This window comes from Eriocheir sinensis, chromosome 4 (assembly GCF_024679095.1).
Source record: "Eriocheir sinensis breed Jianghai 21 chromosome 4, ASM2467909v1, whole genome shotgun sequence".
NCBI lineage: Eukaryota > Metazoa > Arthropoda > Malacostraca > Decapoda > Varunidae > Eriocheir > Eriocheir sinensis.
In genome coordinates this window covers 15,800,456-15,822,856 of record NC_066512.1, presented here as the reverse complement: position 1 = coordinate 15,822,856, position 22,401 = coordinate 15,800,456, and the positions used below count along the sequence as shown (strand labels likewise).

The 22,401-nt window shown below is 47.9% G+C and overlaps 1 protein-coding gene and 2 long non-coding RNA genes across 7 annotated transcripts in view; 2 read left to right on the top strand and 1 right to left on the bottom strand.

The window, feature by feature from the left end:
• Window positions 1-22,401, top strand: part of LOC126982254 (muscle-specific protein 300 kDa-like) — a 267,239-nt gene that overhangs the window by 13,761 nt on the left and 231,077 nt on the right.
• LOC127008886 (uncharacterized) lies at window positions 19,101-20,853 on the bottom strand. Of its 5 annotated transcripts, XR_007761404.1 has the most exons (5): window positions 20,652-20,666; window positions 20,463-20,588; window positions 20,207-20,400; window positions 19,799-20,070; window positions 19,101-19,730 (listed from the first exon to the last, which is right to left on the bottom strand). It is a non-coding gene; the product is annotated as an uncharacterized LOC127008886 (long non-coding RNA). The 5 variants fall into 5 exon arrangements; XR_007761405.1 differs by lacking the exons at window positions 19,101-19,730; window positions 20,652-20,666 and adding an exon at window positions 20,715-20,825 and having other exon boundaries at window positions 19,935-20,070; XR_007761403.1 differs by lacking the exon at window positions 19,101-19,730 and having other exon boundaries at window positions 19,935-20,070; window positions 20,526-20,588.
• On the top strand, window positions 19,893-20,833 carry LOC127008891 (uncharacterized). Its single transcript, XR_007761410.1, has 4 exons — window positions 19,893-20,038; window positions 20,243-20,372; window positions 20,435-20,497; window positions 20,687-20,833. It is a non-coding gene; the product is annotated as an uncharacterized LOC127008891 (long non-coding RNA).

Sequence of the window (22,401 nt, the reverse complement as noted above, 5' to 3'; positions counted from 1 at the left end):
GGCCCTTATGTAGCGGAGGAAATTATTGTTCGGGACCTTATGACAATTCTTAGTCTTTCCAGAACGGGCTGTAATATTTCTTTTGAACGCATCAAAGGCCCAATATTCCTCTCCCTTTTCAGTATTCTTAACCCGTCCGCTGCGATTGGAACGGATTCGGCTTTCACTGGTAGCCTGGTAATATATAGTCCCAGGTCTTTCTCTGTCTCTGTGGTGGATAGTGGAGTGTTTCCCATGTGGTATTGGTATGCCGGATATTCTCTCCCAAGGTGCAGGACTTTACATTTTTCTTCATTGAATTGCAGCAGCCACTTTTTGTTCCATTCCTGTAGCTTGATGATGTCTTCTTGTAGGAAATCCGCGGTCAAGGGGTTAATCAAACTTCGACATACCTCATTGAATTCTACGATACACACCCCTCGGTCATAAACTCAGCCCCTCCGTATGACTTTGGCGGTGCACACGCTGATCGAAAGCATCTCCTCGCGTATGGATAATGTATGTCGAGGTCAGTGAGGTGCCATACAATCCCTCCTCGGAGTCACAGGGAACATGTTTGCGAGTTTAATAGCCGTAACGTTTTGTAGTGTTGCCTCGCACACAAATATTAAACAGAAGGATGTTTTGTGAGCGTCGGAAGTGTGTTTTGGGGAACTAATTCAAACCTTGCACAAAATCGCGCGACACAGACATGCTTTTTTGATCGCATTTAGTTGCGTTACACAGCGGCGAGCAACGTTCCGCCAGGTGAAAGGTAAAAACAGGTAGACAGTGAGCTCGTAGGTACTGATGAATGAAGGCGCTGAAGGAACCATACAGGATAACGAAAGAAATAACACCGTCTGGAAGTAGCCGTGTAATTAGGAGTAACGAACGAGAAAAGTCAAATCTGCATGTTGACTCGCTGTTGTGTTGCGTCTTGTTACGTTATGCTTCACGGAGACTGGTGAACGAAGGCGCTAAAGGAACCATACGGGAAAACGAGAGAAATAACACCGTCTGGAAGTAACCGTGTAATTAAAGCACTATGTAAGTCAAAACCTCACGTCGGTTCGTTAGTGTTTTGTTCCGTCTTGTTGCGTAATGCTTCACGGACACGCGGGGGAGCAGGGCGAGTTTCCAAATAAAGAGAGGCGTGAGGAGTGTTTATAAAGGATCGCCGGGCGTGGAGGTTCCGCCCATGACTACGATGGTGATGCTTCGGGGGGGAGCGAGAGGGGGCGGGGGGCTTCCTCTTCTTGATGTGACCTTGAGGATGGGGACGTGCGTGGGATGGCGGGGGGCGGGAGGGATGTGAGGATGAGGGTGCATATACTGGCTAGTTGATTTCCGTGTGGGTGGGGAGGAGGAGGAGGAGGAGGAGGATGCATGAGGTGGGTGACTAGCTGAATTCCATGGGGTGGGAAGGATGAGGATGAGGGTGCATATACTGGCTAGTTGATTTCCGTGTGGGTGTGGAGGAGAAGGAGGATGAGGATGAAGATGCATGAGGTGGGTGACTAGCTGAACTCCATGGGGATGGGGGGATGAGGATGAGGGTGTAAGGGGAGAGGGGGAAGGGGAAGCTGACTGAATAACCAACTGACCGACTGGCTGACTGACTGACTTTTGTTTAGAGTAAAGAAAACAGCTCAAGGGCAGAAATTAATAAATAAAACCCGCTAATCACTGCTCCCATAAAAGAAACATAGAGATGAGAGGCCAATATAGAGGTCAATTTCAGTAGGAGAGGTGTTTTGATAGTGGGGGTGGTGGGTGGAGGTATAAATGAGGATGACTTAACTTCCATCTCTCATCATCATCGCCCTCAGTATCATCACACCCGTTGCCGTTTACCTGTTGTACCGCCGGGGAACAGGTGTGGCGGCGCAGGTGGTAAAGCTGATCCGCTGCGCCTTGCAAGTCTGAGGGGTATCGCTTACCGTGACGCAGTGTACAGGTCTCAGCGGGTCGTCCTGGGGGGGAGGTGTCTGCAGTGCTTGGAAAGGAAAGGTGTGCATGTGTGTGTGTGTCTGGGGTAGATGGTAAGGAGTGTACATATATGGTGTGTGCTGGGTGGGGTGGAAGGACATGTATCTTTGGGAGGTGCTTGAATATAAAGGAAGGGAGGTATATGTTTGAGGGGGCTTGGTAAGGTAAGGAAGGGTGTGTGTCTGGGATAGTTAGGAAGGAGTGTGCATATATGGTGTGTGGGGGGTGGAGTGGAAGGGATATGTGTCTTGGGTGGTTAAGTATGAAGAGGGGGGAGGTATATGTCTGAGGGGGCTTGGTAAGGTAACGAAGGCTGTGTGTCTGGGATAGTTGGGAAGGAGTGTGTATATATGGTGTGTGAGGGGTGGGGTTGGGGGAGACATGTCTGGTTGTTGAGTATGAGGGGCGAGAGGTAGGTGTCTGAAGGGGGCTTGGTAAAGAAGGGATGTGTCTATGTTTGTATCTTGGTGCCCGGGAAAGAGAGGTGGAGGTGTGTGTCTTAGGTGCTTGGGAAGGGAAGTAAGTGTCTGGAGTGCGTGGGAAGGAAAAACATCAGTGTGATAAAGTGGGAGTCAGTGTCATGCCCCGAGGAGGAGGAGGCAATGAAAGTGATGTTGCCAAGTCATTCCTCCCTCCATACCTTTGGGCAAAAACACACCTTTTTAGATAGATTACAGGGATTACCTTCCTCTACCTATGATTGGAACACAGTCTTCTCCCCTCTCTCCAGCACCTCCCCCAATCCTACCTTATTGGAGGGAGCTTAATCTTGCACTTCCCTGCCTTCCCCCTTCCCCAACCCTTCCTTTGATAAGAGCACAGACTTGCCCTTCCCTTCCTCCCTCTTCGTCCCTACCTTTGCTTGAACCGCAGACTCCTCCTACCACCCCCCTCCCCCAATCTTACCTTCGATTGGAGGGTGCATAGATTTGCTCTTCCCTATTTTCCTCCTTTCCCGAACCTCACCTTTGATTGGAACACAGACTTCCCTTCTCTCTCCCCACTCCCCATCCCTACCTTCGATTGGACTTGCTCAATCGCTTCTTTCTCTCCTCTTTTATCCCCTCAATCATCCATACGCCATCCCAGCCTCACCCCTCAACCCTCCCTCCTACCCTTACCACCCCCCAAAACAAATATCTATCCAGTGAATATTTGCCTCAAAGGAACCGTGGGGCGGGACATCCCTCGCATTAACTCGCCTAAGTGTGCCGAGGGGAGGGATTTTTGCACACATATATAAGCTCCGACTCCTGGTTTAAAAGAAAATTATGGCTAAAAGGAGGCTTCAGTTTACCTTAGCCCAGTAATTTTTGTCTGACCTTTACGGGAAACGGACTGCAAAGGTTGGGAGGAAGGCTCGCAGGGAGGTTACGTAGGAGGCTCTCGCGCTGCCGTCGGTACACAAGTGGGTCAGATTGTATTATTAGTAGTGGGTCAGGTGAGGTCAATTAAGGTTTGATGTGGTTTCATTTGTTTGGTTTTGCATAGATTGGTTTGATTAGTTTTTTTTGTGTGTGCAGCTCAAAAGGGAAAATAATAAGAGGAAAGAAGTATAAGAGGTACAGAAATGCCTCAGATTATATTATTAGCAGTCCAGGTGAGGTTAAATTAGGTTGGGTTCGATTTTGGTTAGGTTAAGTTAGGATGGGTTAAACTATTTTGTTGGTTAAAATATATAAGTTATTAGGATTATTGAAATATAGATAAAAGGACCCAAAAATGGACTGATGGAATTTACGAACGTTTCCATCAAAATCAGAAACCAGAGACACATAACGGAATCGAAGGGAAACGTTTTACTTCACACTTAACTATGTCGTACAGTGGAATGATACAGACTGATGGTGATGACGATGATAATTCCCTTCCCTTCCCTTCCCTTCCCTTCCCTTCTCATTTCCTGATCAAACATGCACCAAAGAGAAATGAATAGGAGAAATATAAAAGAGAAGAGGGAAAGGAGAAAAGAGACAGAGGGTTACTAAAGAGGGATAGAGTAGGGGGAAGGTAGAGAAGAAAAGAGGGAAAGGAGAAAAAGAGACAAAGGGCTACTAAAGAGGGATGAAAGGGGGAATAAAGAGAAGAAAAGAAGGAAAGGAGAAACGAGATAGAATGCAGAGATGGAAAGATGAAGTTAAAGAGGGGAAGGAGAAAAGAAACAGAGGGTTGAGGTGGAAGGGTAAGGTTATAGAGGGAAAGGCAAAAAGAGGCAAAGGGTGGAGATGGAATGGAAAGGTTAGGTTAGGGCGGCAGAGGTAGAGGCAGGTAAGGTTATTAGTGGTTCATCTTGACGACCTTGGACTTGGTGACCTGCAGGCGGTGGTGAGGTGGCGAGGGTCAACGAGTACTGTGACTTGTTATTGAACCTTTTTTTGTGGTATAAGAAGATGAGTTAGTGGTTTAGTATAGAAGGTACAGAGGGGCAGAAAGGGAAAGACAGTACCTACCTGTCTCTCTCCTCCCTCCCACCCTCCCTCTCGTGACTGTCTTTCCTTTCCTTCTCTCTCCTGTACCCTTCCCTTCCTTCCTCCCTCCCTCCCTCCCTCCAGCTGCTTCGTGTCATGCAATCCACACCACGCAATATCACCTGTTCACCCCGCTTCCACCACCAACACCAACACCATCACCACCAATACCTTCACCACCACCACCGTCACCGTCACCACCAACACCATTGCCATCACCACCACCATCATCGTCACCACCACCACCACCACCATTACCATCACCACCACCAAATTATTGACCCCATATCGACCACCATGCGCACGAATATATACTTTTACGACTTCCACCACCACCATACACCACCACCACCACCACCACCTTAGATACATACCAGAGGATCACCACCACCAACACCAATCTGTCCGTCTGTCTGTCTAGCTCTCCCTCAGACATCGATTTAAAATGATATTAATGAGGAATGCTTCAGTGGTAACAGTAGTATATTTACACACCTTGGAATGCAGAATTTTGTCACCACCACCACCCCCATCACCACCACACTCATCACCACCACCACCACCATCACCACCACCAGTACCACTACGTCCCTTATCTTAATCCCTACCCACACCACCACCACCACCACCATCAGCACCTCCACCATCTCAGCCACAACCACCGTTACCTTCACCACCATCATCACCTTCACCACCACCACCACCACCACTGCAGTCATGTAATCAGGACCAAAAAGAGGAAGAAGTATTGATAGCAAGTGACCGAACACGTGGCGGCGACTGAAGGGGAGGGGGAAGAAGAGGAGGAGGAGGAAGAGAAGCAGAAGGAGGAAGAGGAGGAGAAGGAGGAAGAGCAGAGGAAAGGGCATTGCTCCCTTGTCCCGGGCAGGTGTGTGTGTGTGTGTGTGTGTGTGTGAGGGACGTAGGCCAGGAGCTATACTTGTCTCTTGCCTCCCGCGCTCCCCCTCCTCCTCCTCCTCCTTCCTCCCCTCCTCCCAGCTGGCGGACGTGGCTATATCGGGACGAAGGGGAGGCCGTCTGCGCTGGGAATAGGATAGACAGTGATTAGCATCGCCGCCCAGCCCTCCATGCACGTAAATAAGAGTACTACCATGCTGGGCCGCGCCTGGAAAAGGAAACAAGGAAGATAAAGAAAGAAAGCTCATGAGGGAGATGGAGGGGAGAGGAAGGGGGAGTTTTTTTTTTTTTTGGGGGGGGGTTGTTTTCTGATTTGGTTTGCGATTTTTAATACTAGAAAAGGAAGGTGATACGGAGGACGAAGCTGATGAGGGAAATAGAACGGAGGGGAAGGGATAGGTTTTAGGATTTTTTTTTTTTCGTTGTTTGTTCTATATTTTGGTTTGCGATTTTTAGTACCAGAAAAGGAAGGTGATGCGGAAAAAGAAGCTGATGAGGGAAATGGAACAGAGGGGAATAGGTAGGTTTTTAATTTTTGTTTTCCTTGTTTGTTTTTTATTTTGGTTTGCGATTTGTAGTACCAGAAAAGGAAGGTGATACGGAAAAAGAACCTGATGAGGGAAATGGAACGGAGGGGAAGGGGTAAATTTTTAGTTTTTGTTTTCCTTGTTTGTTTGTTTTCGGGTTTTCCTAATTCGAGTACTAGAGAGAAAAGGGTATAAAGTCATAAGGGAGGCTGTCTTTTTCTTCACTGTATTTTGTTTGGGTTTGTTAAATTTAGCACTGAAAAAAAATGTGATAAGGTGTTAATTGAAGTCAGAGGGGAGGCTGCATGTTCTTTCTCAGTCGTGATAAGGTGATAAAATGTGATAAAGTGATAAGCTGTTTAAATGAAGCCAAAGTGGGAGTCTGTGCCTTTTTCTTCTCAGCTTTGTTTGTTTGTTTGTTTGTGTTTACTCGCTCGGGGATGTTGTGTATAATGTCTGTCACTTCGAGGGAGGAGAAGGAAAAGGTAAAAAAAAGGGGAAACGAGGGAGAATGGGAAGGGGAAGGAAGGAAGAGGTAAAAAGAAACAGTGGAAAATGAGGGAGGAAGGAGGATGGGACAAGGAAGAGGTAAAAAATAACAAAACAAAGGGAAACGAGGGAGAATGGGAAGGGGAAGAAAGGAAGAGGTATAAAGAAAGAGTGGAAAACGAGGGACGAAGGAGGATGGGACAAGGAAGAGGTAAAGAAATAATAAAACAAAGGGAAACGAGGGAGGAAGGGAAGGGCAAGGAAGGAAGAAGTGAAGAAAAACAATGGATAATGAGGGAGGAGGGAAGGAGAAGGAAGAGGTAAAGAAATAATAAAACAAAGGGAAACGAGGGAGGAAGGGAAGGGCAAGGGAGGAAGACGTGAAGAAAAACAATGGATAATGAGGAAGGAAATAAGGAAAAGAAAGATAAAAATGGAAAGCGAGGGAGAAGGGAGGACAAGAAAGGTGTAAAAACAAAAGAAAAGAAAAGACATCAGAAAATATTATCCTATAGCGCTTGTGTGTGTGTGTGTGTGTGTGTGTGTGTGTGTGTGTGTGTAATCGCTTCTGTTGGTGAGGAAGAAGAGCTTTGGTGCCGCGCCCGCCCGCACTAGTGAAGAATTTATTTAGCTCTCCTTTTTTTTTCCTTTTTTTCCCCTTCTTGCCCCCTGGTGGACGTGTGCGGAATGTCACTGTGTAGTAAGTGTCCCGCGCATTCCAGCCTCGTTGTTGCCATCCCCCGCCTCCTCCTCCTCCTCCTCCTCCTCCTCCTCCTCCTGCCTTCTCGCCCCGCTTATTTTAGAGGTTTATTTCGGTACATTCCTTCCTCCCCTCTGTGACACTCTGTAGCTCTTCTTCCTCCTCCTCCTCCTCCTCCTCCTCCTTCTCCATACTTTTCTATGTATTCCTTTCTTTCTTTCCTTTTGTTTGCTTCCGTGTCCATTCGTACCTCCGTGTGTCACTTCGAAGCTCTCCTCCGTCTTGTTTCTTTTTCTTTATTTCCTTCTTTCTTTCTTTCCTTTTCTTTTATTTTCTTGCATTTCGTGTCCATTCCTTTCTCTGTGACGTTGCGTAGCTCTCCTCCATCTCACTTTATTATCTAGTCATTTCTTTTCTTTTTCTTCCTTTTATTTTCTTCCGCGTTCACTTCTTTCTCTCTCGCACTCTGCATCTTTCCTCCTCCTTTCTTATTTCTTTTCATTTTCTTCATAATCCTTTTTTCCGTAACCTCTCCTTTCTCTGTGGCTTTCTTTTGGTCTCCTTCCTTTTGCCCCATCTATTACTTTCTTCCTTTACTCTCTTTCCTTTTTCTTGCCCTCTGTGTCCACCTTATAGCTCTCCCCCCCCCTTGCTTTTCTATTCCTTTCTTACTTTTTTTTCTTTTCTTGCCCGCCGCGTGTCAATTCCTCCTTTATTTTCCTCGCCCTTTTCCCATGTCACTTTCCTTTTACTTCCCTCAATTTACGTTTTTGTTTAGTTTTCCGTGACCACCCCTTGCTCCTATTTCTTCTTCCCTCCTTTATTTATTTCTCTCCCTCCCTCCTTCCTTCCGTGCCCGTTCCTCTTCCATCTCCTCCCTCCTCCTTCCCCTCTTTACTTCTCTTGCCGCCCTCTTCTTACACCCCTTCCTCTCTCTAATCTACCTAGTCTACCTTTCTCCTTGGTCTCTTCTTTCATGCTCGCCTTCCTTCCCCTCTTCCCTTTCCTCCACCTCTATCCCTCTTTCTTTCTCTCCCCTTTCCTCTTCCCCTCTCTTTCTCTCCCTCTTCCTTCCCTCTTTCTCTTTCCTTCTCTCTCCCTCTTCCTTCCCTCTTTCTCTTTCCCTCTCGCACCCCAACATCATCGTAGGACTAAACAAGACACACAGGACACACTTCATTCCTTCCCTGACTCTCCCTTTCCCCTTCCATCTTCCTCTCTCCCTCTCTCCCTCTTTCCTCTTTCTCTTTCCCTCTCTCTCTCCCTCTTCCTTCTCTCCTCCTCTTTCCCTCTCGCACCCCAACATCATCATCATCGTAGGAGTATAAACAAGATACACAGAACACACTTCATCCCTTCCCTGACTCTCCCTCTCTCCTTCTCCTTTCTCCCTTTCCCTCCTCGCAAATGGGTGCATGTGCGCCTTGCTTACACCCCTTCCCCTCGCACCTTCCCCTTTCCCTCCCTTAGCCCAGTGACGTAACAAGGACACAGCTGAGAAGGAAGGTCCCAGAAGGAGTTATACTGACCCACAAGAGGGGAAGATTCAGCCCAACTTGACCGCCCACACGAGGATATGAATAAAGGAAAAAAAGACTGAATTACAGGTTGGGCTTGCGATAAAAACACGAGCTCATGGCGTCCTCGACTCAAGTGAAGTCGCAGAATTATCTACTTAGTGTTATCAAGGCGCAGGGAGTAGCATTACGAGGCTCATAAAGGGAGGATGAAGAAGAGTTTAGTGGAGGAGAAGAGAGGTGCGTGAAGTGTCTGGAGTTCTGCGGTGGTGGTTAAAGAGCGAGTTTGGTAAGTAAGGAGAATATTAATGAAAATACCGACAGACAGAGAAATAAGGTCGTGGGGAGGAAATGAGGAGGTTGAAGCGGGGAGAGTGTTAATGTAAAATACCCAAGGACAGAAAAATAAGGTTGTGGTGAAAAAATGAGGAGAGTTTTCAAGGGAAATATTAATGGAAAGACCCAAGGATAAGACATAACGTGCTGATGATGAAAAAGGGGAGTTAGAGGGCGTAGAAAATTAGTTAAAAGTCCCAAGAATAAAAAAAAATAAGGTCGTAGATAGGCAGTATAAGTTGTTTTTTAGAGGGGATATATTAAAAAAGAACCCAGACAAGAGGATCAAATAATAAGGCCGAGATGAGGAAACAGATAAGGTTTTAAAAGGAAACATTGAAAAAAAAAAGAGAACTAGACGAGAAAAGGTAAAGGTAAAGCTCGGGGCATACGCTGCAGCAGCGCGTGGCCTCGGTGCTCATCTCCGTAACATTGGCCCTTGAGCCTGTGGTGGGAGGGAGACCATTACCCCGGGACACAGGGCCAGTGTGACATCCGGGCTACCACAGTTTACCTTCCCCAGGTTTCCCCAGCCCGAGAGGGAGAATGAACAGCTGGGTGAGCTGCACGCTGACTGCCCGGGCCGGGATTCGAACCCGGGCCCGCGGAGTAAAAGCCAGGCACGCTGACCACTAGACCACGGAGGCATGAGAAAGCACGAGAAAGAAGGATCGAAAAACAAGTTTGAGATAAGAAAATAAAAAAAAGAGAAAAATGATAGATAAATAAGGTTGAGTTGAGAATAATATCGAGAAAGAAGGACAGTAAGTAAGGTTAAGGATGAGAAAATCGAGAATTTTGGAGTCGGGAAAAAAAAAAAAATATTGACAAGAACCGAGACGAGACATGGGAATACAATAGAATAATAAATTCGAGAAAAGGAGAATAGAACAGAATAATAAGGTCGAGGTGAGGAAATAAGAGAGGCAAGCGCGGAGGGAAACGTAGAGTGCCGCAGCTGGAGGGGCAGACGGAGACGAGCCGGGGCGGGGCGGGGCGGGGCAGAGGCGGGGCGTGGCGGGGCAGTAGGACAGTCGTGCACAAGACCCACATTCAGTTTCGTGTTTATGTGACCTAACTGTGAGGGAGAATACGTTCCTCCTCCCTTCTCACCCTCCCTTCTCTCCCCCTTTCTCCTTCTCTCCCTTCCTCCCTCCTTTCGCCTTCACTACCCCCTCCTTCCACTCTCTCCCTCCTTCTTCTCCCTTCCTTCCCTTCGCTACCCCTTTCCCCCTTCTTTTTTTTACCTCTCCCTTCCTCTTCACCCTCTCTATCTCCTCCTGTTCCCCTCACTCCGCTCCCTTCCTCACTACCCCCCTTTTCCCTCTCTCCCTCCTTCTTCTCCCCTCCTTCCCCCTCCTTCCCTTCGCTACCCCTTTCTCCCTTCTTTTTGTTTCCCTTTCTCTTCCTCTTCACCCTCTCAACCTCCTCCTGTTCCCCTCACTCCACTCCCTTCCTCACTACCCCCTCCTCCCTCTCCCCTTACTCTCCTCTCTCCCTCCTCCTTCTCCCCTCGTTCCCTTCGCTACCCCTTTCTCCCTTCTTTTTTCCCCTTTCTCTTCCTCTTCGCCCTCTCTACCTCCTCCTGTTCCCCTCACTCCACTCCCTTCCTCACTACCCCCTCCTCCCTCTCCCCTTACTATCCTCTCTCCCTCCTCCTTCTCCTTCTCCCCTCCTTCCCCCTCCTTCCCTTCGCTTCCCCTTTCTCCCTTCTTTTTTCCCCTTTCTCTTCCTCTTCGCCCTCTCTACCTCCTCCTGCTCCCCTCACTCCACTCCCTTCCTCACTACCCCCTCCTCCCTCTCCCCGTTCTCTCCTCTCTCCCTCCTCCTTCTCCCCTCCTTCCCCCTCCTTCCCTTCGCTACCCTTTCTCTCTTCTTTTTTTCCCTTTCCCTTCCTCATCACCCTCTCTACCTCCTGCTCCCCTCACTCCACTCCCTTCTTCCTCCCTCTCCCCTTTCTCTCCTCTCTCCCTCCTTCCTCTCCCCTCATTCCGCCTCCCTTACCCTCACTACCTCCTCCCCTCTCACTTTCTTCACTCTCCCTTCCCTCTCTCTCTCTCCCACTCCACAATCCTCCCCCTCCCCTCCACACACATGCTTACATTTCCTCCCCTCTTCCTCACTTGTCTCCCCTTCCTACCGTCTCCCCTTTCCATCCCATCCTACTTCCACTTCTTATTCCTCCACCCTCTGCTCCAGTCCTCCATTTCTTCCATTTTTCTTACTCTTGTTCCACTCCTTCCACCTCCAACCTCTGTCCCTATTTCCCACTTCTTCCTTCCTTTCCTCTGTATCCTTTATTTCCTTCCCTTTTCCTCCCTTTCTCTTTTCTCACTGCACCTCCATTCGCTTATTTTCCCTCCCTCATTCCTTCTTTTTATCTACTCCCTTCTTTCATTCCTTCCATATTCACCCCCTGTCTTTTGTTTCCTCCTTTCCCTCTTTTCTGATTTTCTTCTCCCTTCATCTCTCTTTCGTGAATGTAGAGGATGAGAGGAGAAGGGGAAGGGGAGGAAGAAGGAGGGGAAGTGAATATGCAGATAGCGCTAATTAATGAACACACACACACACACACACACACACACACACACACACACACACACACACACACACACACACACACACACACACACACACACACACTTACGAAATGTCTGACTAAGGTGGCACGTCTTGTTTTATTCTTTTTTTTTTCGCGCAAAGAGGAGGTCACTGACTATTCTGGTTGAGGGGGGAGGAGGAGGAGGGGAGAGGGGAGAGGGGAGAAGGGGGAGGAGGGGAGCTTCAAGACGCCTCCCAGCCTCCCCATCACCGCGCGTGTCGTTTTCATTCATAAAGGTGGTGGGGTGAGGGGTGGTAGAGGGGTGAGGGGAGGGGAGGGGGGGGGTGAGAGGGGTGACTACCGTTGGCATGACTCCTCCTGACGACGGTTTTGGGCCGTCGCCTCTGGTTGTGGTGGTGGTGGTGGTGGTGGTGGTGCTGATGGTGTTAATGGTGATACTGTTAATGGTCATATGTATCAATGTACATAAATCTTTAGCACGTTTATTATAACGACATTTTTTACGTTCCATCATCAGCATCAGTATCCTTTTTCCCTCAGCACACGTAAGACAGCCAAGGTGACCCAACACACTCCCGGTTTCAGGCATCGCTTCTGATCAGTGAACGATTTTACTTTTATTTCCTTGTTGATTTGTCTCCTCCTCTCTCATGCCGCGAAGAGTTCCTCCATCAGGCACCCACCGCCCCTCCTTACCCTCACGCCGGCGGCTGTGTGGCTCAACTCACCTGCCTTGAGAGAGAGAGAGAGAGAGAGAGAGAGAGAGAGAGAGAGAGAGAGAGAGAGAGAGAGAGAGAGAGAGAGAGAGAGATTATGCATCGTTGGTCGGCATCGTATTAAGAGAGAGAGCAATGACTGTCTCCATGTTTGCCTTGCCTGGCCGTGAACGTGTCAGCGGGGCACGAATCGCAGCGGCCCGGCGTCAGGAGGGCGGAGAGCCACGGGGCATGCGAAGGCCGGGCGGCGGCGGGTGTGATGGGCTTGATCTTCACAGCGGCGCGTGTGTCTCCGAGGCATGGCTGCCTAGTTGGCGGCCCGACTGTCTGCGTGGCGGCTGGCAGGTCCCAAGCAGACAACACACTATTATTTTCCTCTATTTATTTAACCCGGAAAGAAACTAGAGTAAATATTAAAGCCGAAACTGTCCTGTAAAATATATGAAAGCAACTAAACGGAGATTAGGGGCGTGAATGCTGGTGTGTGTGTGTGTGTGTGTGTGTGTGGTATTGAATATCCGACACCCACGCTTCATCACTGCACTGTCACTCCGTCGTTTCAGAACACCACCAAAGCTTACATAGATGATTCTCAGTTGGCATACAGGGCACGTACCTCCGCCTCAGCAATCAATTTTCCCTCTCTTTTTCCTTGTCTTTCTGAAGGGACACAATACCCAGGCGACGGTGGTTCAGCGGGCCCGCGGCGGGAGGGGAAAGAGGGGTGGCAGGAGGGTGGGAATGAGGACAAGAGTATCCACGCTCGCTTGCATCGCCTGCCTTGTTTTTATGCGTGTTTAAGGAGGATGAATGTGTGTGTGTGTGTGTGTGTGTGTGTGTGTGTGTGTGTGGCGCTGAAAATGTGTACGCTTTAATGTCTTTAATGAGGGAGATACCAGACTCTAAACACACACACACACACACACACACACACACACACACACACACTGGCACTGTTCATTGTGTCGGGTATAGACGTGGAGGAAAAGGAGGAGAGAAGGAGGAGGAGGAAGAAGAGTTTAGGGTGCTGGGTGGAGTGTTGGTGGTGGTGGGTGGTGGTAGTGGTGATGGTGGTGGTGATGGTGGGTGGAGGGTCTCAGGTTTAGCGGAGGGGAGGAAAGGGCAAGGAAGTGTAGTTTGTACATTGATACGATGCTGACTAACGATGCATAATGTATCTCTCTCTCTCTCTCTCTCTCTCTCTCTCTCTCTCTCTCTCTCAATTAGGTCATGACTGTTCCATTACACACTCAAGGTCGCTTAAATACCACTTCATAATGTATTCACGGTTTACTTTTTTTTTATTTGACTTTTTTTTCATCTTTATCAATTTCAACAAAGGAAAGATAGAGGGCAATACTTCCTTACATTGTCCTTCGCCTACTTACTTCGTCTTCTTACTACTTAACCTCGTCTGCCACTACCATGACAACCTGTATTCTTGGTTAATCCGCGGTAATAGTCAGTCAGTCAGTGAGTCCTATCGGTGAGGGTTTTTGTGGGGTGCGTGTTGAAGGGACGTAGATAGACACACAAGCTCCCTCTCAGTCGGTTCCTGATGAGGGTCAGAACAGCGCCCTCGGGATGCCTCTGATGGTCGAAATTGGGAGGTTGCTTTCAAGATTTACATCCTCTAGTTTTTGTGGCGTTTAAGTGTTCAAGTTGTGTCATTACGTGAGGGGGAAGGAGAGGGGGAGTTGTGTGTGTGTGTGTGTGTGTGTGTGTGTGTGTGTGCCAGATCGCCTCGCCTTTCCTCCACACCACATTTCCTTCCCCATTTCCTCCTCCTCCTCCTTCTCCTCTTCCCCCCCCTCCTCCTCCTCCTCCTCCTCCACCACTTTATTCCCTCCTCACTCGAGTTCCTCTGTGGTTACTAAAGCGTTTGAAAAAAATATATATCAATGCGTTTTACTTTGTGCCATTATTCACACGCACATCCGCGCGCGCACACACACACACACACACACACACACACACACACACACACACACACACACATTTATTCACTTGTCTGCTTCCTTCTTCGTCTCCTTACTGCGCCACTCTCAGCATGACTTAGCACACTTTATATCCCTTCAACATTATTTCTCAGCCCAGCCCTCCACCCTCCAACCCCCCATGCACTGTTCTCCATCCCCCTTTCCATCCCACTCCCTCATCTCCTTCTTCCATCCTTCCATTCTTTCTCTAACCTGTCTTATTTTGCTTCACTTCCCTCATGGTGGTTCTCTTCTACTCCTTTTTTCTATATCACTACATGCATTATTCCTCACTATAAAATCCCCCTTCCTCCCAGCACTGTCTTCCTCCCCTTCCCTCTTCTCCTGTTCCCCTCCAATCCCTCACTAACCTATCCTCTCCACCTTCTTCTCTTCCCCCATTACAGTTTCTTCCTCCTCCCACGCAGCGTACAATATACCTCACTGCAGCCTCTCCCCCTCTCCCCCACTGTCTCCATTACCCTTCCATCTTCCCCTCCATCCCTCCCTTTCTTCACTAACTTATTTTGTCCTCCTTCGTCCCTCATTCGGTGTCCCTTCTCTTCCTTTTCCTTCTTTTACACAGAATGCATTATTTCTCACTGCAACCTTTCCCTATCCCTCCCTCCTATCTCCACCGCCTCCTCTCTTGCCCTCCATCCCTCCATTTCTTCACTAACTTGTTCTGTCCTCCTTTACTTCCCTCATTCTGTTTCCCTCCTTCTCCTTCTCCCCTTCACTGCAGCTCCTTCCCTCCCCCCACTGTCTCTATCCCCTCCCCACTTCCCCTGCATTCATCCATGCCTTCACTAACCTGCCCTGTCCTCCTTTACTTCCCTTCTTTCATTTCTCTCTTCCTCCAACAAAGCATACATTGTGTCTTAGTTCAGTCCCCCCTTTTCCCTTGCCCCTTCATCCTTTCTAACCTGCCCTATCATTCACTCCACCCATTCCTTTGCTTTTCATGCCCACACGACCTAATACCTGTGCTACCTGTGTTTATTAATTAGAGGCAAACGCGTGCAGGTGTCTTTGTCAGGCGTAATGAGCAGGTGCATCAAAGGCCTCGCCTGACGTAAGGTTAATAAGAACGTGGTCGTGAGATTGAGGAGATCGCGTGACGAGGGAAACAAAAGGGAGGAGGAGAGAGAGAGAGAGAGAGAGAGAGAGAGAGAGAGAGAGAGAGAGAGAGAGAGAGAGAGAGAGAGAGAGAGAGAGAGAGAGAAGATAGGGTTTACGAATGGGAGGTTAGGGAGGGAGGGAGATAAGGGGATAAGGGATAGGAATCGGGAGTGAGGGGATGAGGAAGGGTAAGGTGAGGGAAGAGAATGGGAGCTGAGGGAAGTCTGAGTAATTGAAGAGGAAGGGAGGGTAACGAGGGGGAGAGGGGATGAGATGAGGGGTAAGAATGGGAGGTGAGAGGAGTGAGCGAGGTGAAGGGGAGGAAGGGAAGCGAAGGGGGTGATGGGGAAGAGGAAGGGGAAGGTGAGGGGAGAGAATACGAACTGGGGGAAGTGTGAGCGAGGTGAAGGGGGAGGGAAGGAAACGAAGGGGGAGAGGGGATGAGTAAGGGGAGGGTGAGGGCTAAGAATCTAAGGCGAGGGAGTTAAGGGAATGTAAGGGAGATAGGAATACATTCAATTACGTCTAGATTATTATAAGAGAGCAATGCGTATTAGGGATAAATATGTATAATTTCGTCACCCCTGCAGGAAAAAGCAGTTAACTTTCAACTTCAAATTCTTAACAGACTATGGGAGCGGTGAGTAGCTGGCTTTTTTTTTTTCTCTGCACTCTTTTTGTTGCCCTTGAGCCGTCTCCTTTGCTGTAAAAAAAAAAGAAAAAAAAAAGACTGCATTGCCTATTTGAAGCGGCAGACTTCCAGGACAAGGACAACTAACTCTGGAGGGATAAAAACACGTCTGGAACTGTGAGGTAAGACAGGTGGTAGGGAGGGAGAGAGGGAGGTAGAGGAAGCAGGCCAAAAGGTGATTGAGTTTATACGAAAATGGAGGGGAGGATATATAAGTGTGTAGCGGGGGACTGACTTAAAAAAAAAATCAAGCAATGGGGGTAGTAAAGGGGTGAAGTTTCCATGTATGTATGTATGTATGTATGTATGTATGTAAGGGTGAATGTATGGGTGAAGGATGAATTGAGTAAGGCTGGGGAGCGGGTGGGGAGGCTTTTGTGCAGGAAGAAAGGGGAGATAAGAAGATAATGAGTGAAGAAAAAAGATGAAGCAAGAGAGAGAGAGAGAGAGAGAGGAGGGGGGCGTGAGGGGAAAAGGAAGGGAGAAAGAAAGCTCGTGAGGCAGATTGAGATACGTGATCGTGACGTGACTCGCTCCCGTTACCTCGCAGGAGATAGAACAAAGAGAGAGAGAGAGAGAGAGAGAGAGAGAGAGAGAGAGAGAGAGAGAGAGAGAGAGAGACTGTTTCGTTATTGTAAACATCTCGCAAACTTCATCATCAGTATTACTCTTTATCCACGTATACCACCATTAACAGTAGCAGCAGAAGCACAAGCAGAAGCAGCAGCGAATGACCTACACTTACCATCATCATCATCATCAATATCACAAAAAAGCGTCAGTTCCCCTTCAGAGTCACGCCAGAACAGCCAGAGCTGCATCGCTGTTAGTGGGAAGCCCGTTTGCAGGAGAGGGAGGGAGGGAGGAGCTTGGAGGGGAAAGGGAAGGGAGGAAGGGGTTGGGAGGGGCAGGTAGCCGTGGTGATAATGGTTTCCGGTGCGAGGGATTCGGGGGTGAGGGTGTCAGGGGGAAGGGAGAAGGGATGGAAGGAGGAGGAGGGAGGAGGCGGTGGTAGCAATAATGTAGAAGGTGGAGAGAGAAGAGAAACAGAGAGGGAGAAAGATAGAGAGTTCCTAGTCACCTCCTGAGCTTCTCATAAGTGTGATAACCGTATAGGGCGCTGGAAAGGAAGGACATGTGATAGCTTAAAGAGGAGAGAGAGGAGACATAAGAGAGGGAGGGAGAGAGAACATGGTCACCCCCTAAGCTTCTCATGAGTGTGATCAACCGTACGTAAGGAGCATCCGCGGGTAGCTCATCCATTTGTGGTTGAAACAGATCCGCATGAAGCCAAAAATAGAGTGAACACATGAAAACAAATGGAAGCGAGAGACCAAATTTGCGGCGAGTGTGATGTTAAGAGTCTGTCAATGTTATTATGCTACAAGAACAACGTGCGGGAAGCGTGTGGTGTGTGTCTATGTGTGGTGGTTGCGTTTCCGGTGTCTGGTTCATAAGTGCTCCATTTTTATATCAGTCGATGAGGTAATCTTGACTTTGGAAGACGAGATGAAGAGGAAGAGGGTGTAAGGAGGAAGAGGAAGAAGAGGGGAAAAGGAGGAAGGAAAGCAAGGATGAGAAGCCACCTGCAGAAAGCGTTGTGGGGTGAGCACTAATTTATTTTCTCACTCACCCACCCCCCCAAAAAAATATACAGGTGAAGACAAATGACTTAATGACAAAATGATGAACGACCACACACACACACACACACACACACACACACACACACAGGCCGCCGTTGGAGTGCGTTGAATCACCCTTCGTCTGTCCGTTGGTGTTGTGTGTCCAAACAGTCGGGGTCGTTAGGGGAGCCTCGGGTTGCGTCATCGGCCCTGGCAGGTGTGTGGGTGACATGACATCACCACCACCACCACGAGCACCAGCACCACCCCTAGCTGTTGTTACCTGCATCTACCTTACCGGAGAGAGAGAGAGAGAGAGAGAGAGAGAGAGAGAGAGAGAGCACCACTACCACCAGCTGTTGTTACCTGGATGCATCTACCTTACCAGAGAGAGAGAGAGAGAGAGAGAGAGAGAGAGAGAGAGAGAGAGAGAGAGAGGCCATCACCAGGGTTGGATCAAATACTGATTTTTTATAAGTCAAATACAAATTCAAATACTTTTGTTCGGGATTCCAAAAATACAAATACAAATACAAATACTTTTATTCCTGAATCTAAAAATACAAATAAAAATACAAATACTCCTATTCCAGATTTCAAAGATTCAAATAAAAATACTCCTAAAATAATACAAAAAATATAAAGATATTTTTTTCACAAGTTTACACTTCATTTTATCATCATTAATGCCCAGAAGGTTTCCGGGCCGAGTTTTGCTCGCTTAGGAGTGTAAAAATTGCCGGCCTTACTAAACACCCTCTCAGATGGTGCCGGTAACTAACAGGTTCTTGCCTACCACAAGCTCAAAGGGTCAACGGTGCGGAGATGAGTACCTACCGCAGCCACACACAGCAATTTTTTTTTTTTACAGCAAAGGAGACAGCACAAGGGCACACAAAAAGGAAACAATAAAAAATAGATAGGTAGTTAGATAGGTAGTTTAGTAATTAGACAGTTTGAATTAGTTAGTTAGTTCGTTAATTTTACTGTATTCTGTATGTTTATTTATTTATTTATTTGGATTATTTTTTTTGTTTTTGTTTTATTTTATTTTATTTTGGTGTTTTTCTTTTTCTTTTTGTTTCTTTTTCCTTTTGTTTTCTTTATCTTTTTCTTTGTTTTCTTGCTGTTGTTTTTCTTTTTTGATGTTCTTTTATTTCATATCATCCTCTTGTTGATGTTCTTTGGTCTGGGTGAGCCGCTTTCCTCCCAGAAGAGACCCACCCATAATTTTGTTGATGTTAGTTAGGGGCCGAAAGGTGGATGATGTTTCTTATATTTTTCTTCTCGATGTGTTTTTCTTCTTGTTTTTCTTTTCCGATGTTTTTTTCTGTTCTTTTTCCTCATTTCTTTTCTTCGTGTTTTTTAATGTTCTTTTATTTCATATCATCCTCTTGTTGATGTTCTTCGTTGGTCTGGGTGAGCCGCTTTCCTCCCAGAAGAGACCCACCCATAATTTTGGTGATGTTAGTTTGGGGCCGAATGGTGGATGATGTTTCTTTGTATGTTACTTTTCTTGATGTTGTTCTGTTATTGTTGTTACTTTTCTTTTGCGATGTTTTTTTGCTCTTTTTTCCCCTATTTTTTGGTGTTCTTTTCTATATCATCCCTCTTTGATGTTCTTTGGTCTGGATGAGCCTCTTTCTCCCCAGAAAAGACCCACCCATAATTTTGGTGATGTTAGTTTGGGGCCGAATGGTGGATGATGTTTCTTTGTATGTTACTTTTCTTGACGTTGTTCTGTTATTGTTGTTACTTTTCTTTTGCGATGTTTTTTTCTCTTTTTCCCATTTTTTTGGTGTTCCTTTCTATATCATCCCTTTTTGATGTTCTTTGGTCTGGATGAGCCTCTTTCTCCCCAGAAAAGACTCACCCATAATTTTGGAGATGTTAGGGCCTGAAGGTGGATGATCTGTGTTTTTTATTTTATTTTCTTGATGTTTTGTTACTATATTTTCCTTTTTCTGGTGTTCCTTTTTATTTTCCTTTTCTTTGGTGTTCCCATTGCGTGGATTGTCTACGACATCTAACGAGGACCACAAGCCCCGGTTTATTGTTCGGAGTTTGCTCTCCTAGGCAGACTGCCTACCACGGCTGACGAGCTCCACCTGCCCGGGTTCATTGTTCGGAGTTTGCTCTCCTAGGCAGACTGCCTACCACGGCTGACGAGCTCCACCTGCCCGGGTTTATTGTTCGGAGTTTGCTCTCCTAGGCAGACTGCCTACCACGGCTGACGAGCTCCACCTGCCCGGGTTTATTGTTCGGAGTTTGCTCTCCTAGGCAGACTGCCTACCACGGCTGACGAGCTCCACCTGCCCGGGTTTATTGTTCGGAGTTTGCTCTCCTAGGTGTATTACCTATGACGGCTCACGAGCCCAACCTGCCCGGGTTTATTGTTCGGAGTTTGCTCTCCTAGGTGTATTACCTATGACGGCTCACGAGCCCAACCTGCCCGGGTTTATTGTTCGTAGTTTGCTCTCCTAGGTGTATTACCTATGACGGCTCACGAGCCCAACCTGCCCGGGTTTATTGTTCGGAGTTTGCTCTCCTAGGTGTATAACCTATGACGGCTCACGAGCCCAACCTGCCCGGGTTTATTGTTCGGAGTTTGCTCTCCTAGGTGAATTGCCTACCACGGCTAACGAACCTCACCTGCCCGGGTTTGTAATCGGAGTTTGCTCTCCTAGGTGAACTGCTTTCGCTAACGACCTCCACCTGCCCGGGTTTGTAATCGGAGTTTGCTCTCCTAGGTGAACTGCTTACGCTAACGACCTCCACCTGCCCGGGTTTGAAATCAGGTTTGCTCTCCTAGCTGAACTGCTTTCGCTAACGACCTCCACCTGCCCGGGTTTGTAATCGGAGTTTGCTCTCCTAGGTGAACTGCTTACGCTAACGACCTCCACCTGCCCGGGTTTGTAATCGGAGTTTGCTCTCCTAGATGAATTGCTTTCGCTAACGACCTCCACCTGCCCGGGTTTACAATCGGAGTTTGCTCTCCTAGGTGAACTGCTCACGCTAACGACCTCCACCTGCCCGGGTTTGCAATCGGAGTTTGCTCTCCTAGGTGAACTGCTCACGCTAACGACCTCCACCTGCCCGGTTTTGTAATCGGAGTTTGCTCTCCTAGATGAACTGCTTTCGCTAACGACCTCCACCTGCCCGGGTTTATTGTTCGGAGTTTGCTCTCCTAGGTGTATTACCTATGACGGCTCACGAGCCCAACCTGCCCGGGTTTATTGTTCGGAGTTTGCTCTCCTAGGTGTATTACCTATGACGGCTCACGAGCCCAACCTGCCCGGGTTTATTGTTCGGAGTTTGCTCTCCTTGGTGTATTACCTATGACGGCTCACGAGCCCAACCTGCCCGGGCTTATTGTTCGGAGTTTGCTCTCCTAGGCAGATTGCCTACCACGGCTAACGAGCCCCACCTGCCCGGCGCTGTAGCCGGAAGATCTCCGGCACCTCCATCGGGGTCCCGATGGACGCCGAGGCGCCCTGCCGGGAGCCCTCCAGTCCTGCCATGCTCGCCTGGGAGACCTTGGGCTCGCTGGCGCTCCACCGCCCCGCCGGTTCGAGTAGGGCGGATGCAAGAACTCGCTTCTTAAAACTACCAGACTGGATTATAAAATTAATCATAAATGCCGTGAAGGCGCCGGTCACCGCGTTTATCGGTTCTTGGATGAAGGACCGATGGGCCTCGGGGACGCTCACAAGCATCATAAGGAATCCTCGGCGCGGCCTCCGGCGCAGCATCATTTTCCCTTTTCTTTCTTACTTCCAATTTTTCTTTTTAATTATTTTTTCTTTCTCTGATTGACTGATTGGTTGATTTTACATAATAAGAATTGGTTCACCAATTAACGTCTTTCAGGTACATTGCATTCACACACCTGCTGAGGGAGAACACCAGTGAGCGTGTTGACTCACGAGGACGGCCCACTAAAGTTTCCTAACATTTGTATTGGGCTGCCACTTCTCTTTAGTCGTCTGTTCCTCTATTTTTCTCTTCTTTATTTCATTATATTTCTCCCTTTCTTTCATCCTTGCTCTCTATACATATATTTCTTTCAAACTTCTTCATCAGCCCCCTTTCCTTTCCATTCCCCCTCCCCTTCATCTCCCTCCATCCCTTTCATCCCCCTCGTCTCCCGCCCTTTGCTCTTTTTCTTTTATCATCACGACAGCTGTTTAATTTCTCTGCGGGGACTTTTTTTATGTTCGTGGATGTGACATGCTTCCCGGGGCGTCCATGTTGTTGCACAGCACCCTAGAATATTCTTGTCAAAGTGCTTCAAATTTCTGAAGCTTTCTGCATCACGCCAGTACCTCAGTGGATTGACATCAAAAGGCAAAACACCTTCTTCTAGGTACGTTTCAAGTTCTGCCTTCACCACTGTAGTGTCATTTGTTGATGCACTTGCCATCATTTGCCCAGCTGGAGGCATGTAGGCAAAAAGACGAGGTCGTGTTGCACTCATGCCAGCCGAAAAGACGAAAGGCTCACTCTCTTGAAATGTTTTCTTCTTCAAGGTCGACTGAGTTGACTCGGAAATAACAAGGTCCACAATCTTGGAAACCTTTTCCTTTTGCATTTTCTTACATGGCATCCATGCCAGTTTATACCTGGGGCCCATGACAGCTGCGGCAATGACATCAGTCCGCTCAAGAAATGGATGCAACCTCTTTTTGATAGGTGACTGTAGTGCATATGCCAAGTTAAAGCAGTAGATCGGTCCCTAACACGTTCGGGTGGCTTCTACAGCAGTAGTACTAGTAGTAG